At 48.7% G+C, this 1,929-nt stretch overlaps 1 long non-coding RNA gene across 1 annotated transcript in view; it reads left to right on the plus strand.

The window, feature by feature from the left end:
• The window catches only part of LOC109367751, a 4,675-nt gene continuing 2,746 nt past the window's right edge, over positions 1-1,929 (plus strand). The window contains exons 1-2 of the long non-coding RNA XR_002115143.1: positions 1-97; positions 1,600-1,601. This is a non-coding gene — a long non-coding RNA (uncharacterized LOC109367751). The remainder of the gene's footprint in view (positions 98-1,599; positions 1,602-1,929) is intronic.

Here is a 1,929-nt window from a genome sequence, read left to right on the forward strand (position 1 = left end):
CCGTTGTGCCCCGCAGGATGGCGTCGGCGAGGAGGTGCTGAAGATGTCTACGGAGGAGATCGTGCAGCGCACCCGCCTGCTCGACAGCGAGATCAAGGTAGTGCGGCCGGGCCCGGGGGGAGCAGGGGATAGCGCCTATCGAGGGGGCAGAGGTGGAGCACGGAGAGCCGGGGGTCGTTAGCGCTTCGGGAGCCGAGACGGCGAACAGCGAGCCTGAGAGCTGAGGGGAAGCCGACGGGCGGCGGTTCTAACCGGGCTCCGGCGTGGTCAGGCAGCGCGGTTGGCTGGGGTCTCAGGAGGGCCGTGACGGGCTGCTGCCCCTCCTGGGCCTGAGCCTGTGCGATCGGAAGGCTCTCTGTGGGCGGAGGTCATGCCACTTCTCGGGGAGGCCTGTAGCAGTGCGGGACCGTCCTCGTGAGGATACGTACAACCTTACGTATAGTCTGAATCTCTCTTGCTTCAGTCTTTATTGCCTCTCATCCTTCTCTGTTTCTCGAGCTGAACAAGGCCTGTTCCCGCAGTTACCTCTCACAGCACCTGTGCTCCTGCCAGGCCAGCCTGCTGGTCCTGGGCTGAATTCAGGCAGGGTTATCGATATGTGTGCTGAGTGGGGGGTCCAAATCTGGGTGCCGTATTCCAGGTAGAATCTAATAGGTGCTGAGTACAGAGGGACGATCACTTTCCTCCATTTGCTGGTTCCCCTCCTGCTGTTACATTATTAGAGTCTCTTTGAGTAGCAGCCTCTGCGCACCTCTGTGCACACAGACTGTTCCCCTATGTTGGTGTCATCTGCATATGTCCCCTCATCCTGGTCACTGAGGAAGCGATTACATAGGACAAGGATTAGACCTGACCCAAGATGGTCCCATACCACCTGGAAGACAACTTTATCCCTGCATCTTGAGGCAAGATTGTGATAAGTTGTTTCATAAGCTGTGCAGGGCCACTTCATCCTGCTGCTTAAAGCTCTACAAGCATTGCTGACTTTTGAGCTTACCCTTTTATGTGTTAAAGACAGCAAAAATAAATTTGTCTTGTTTTTAAGTTGCAGAATAGAGTAAGCATAAGCAGCTTTTCCCATTTTATAGTAAGAGCATCATACTCAAAGTAGCAGAAATATTTATGGGCACACTCCCTTCATGCAAGACTATGTAGAATAAAATTTCTAAATTTTTGCATTTTTACATAACAGATTCTTTATCAATTATTGTATTAGTTCTGTCCTTTGAATAATTATGTGTTAAGAACAGTATTGTGCTTAACATCAAGAGTTTTAAATAGTTTATAAAGAATGGCTTTTCTATTACATAGAACCACGTAAGCCAGTTCAGGTGCAGCGAGTTCAGAGACCATGCGGTTTTGCTGTCCGTGGGGCTCACAGAGCTGTCAGGCTGTGACAGCAGCTAGGAGCAGGAGTAAAAAGTGTGTGGTTGTCTCTCAGATACCATCAAGAACTACCTGTATTAGGTTTAGTAATTTGGGATATAAATGTGCTTGTTGTTGGGTGGGTATTACAGAACTTTCTTATCTTCTATTTGATTTTCTTTCCAGTTAGTAGAAAAATTCACAGAAAAGTTGGTAAAATTAAATGATGATGAGATGTATGAAATGTAAGCTATCTACCATGTGCCTAACATATTTTGGTTTGTCTTTCTGTTTTTTGGTGGGGTTTCTTTTTTGTTATTTGTATGGGAACTGCTGAATCACGGCCTGAACCTCTAATTGATCACCTGAGGTGAACAGTGAGTCAGCCAGGGGAGCACAGGTGAAGGCAATTCACCTGTGCTGCCGGAAGGGGTGGAGCCTGGCTGCACCTCTCCTAGACCCATTTAAGAGCTGACTACCAGTGGGAAAGGATCTCTTCTGGAGATCCCTACTCTGGAGTTTTGTAGCAAGCCCAGGACGTGGGTAAGCGTTCTGTCTATTCTC

This window comes from Meleagris gallopavo, chromosome 5, assembly GCF_000146605.3.
Source record: "Meleagris gallopavo isolate NT-WF06-2002-E0010 breed Aviagen turkey brand Nicholas breeding stock chromosome 5, Turkey_5.1, whole genome shotgun sequence".
Taxonomy (NCBI): Eukaryota; Metazoa; Chordata; class Aves; order Galliformes; family Phasianidae; genus Meleagris; species Meleagris gallopavo.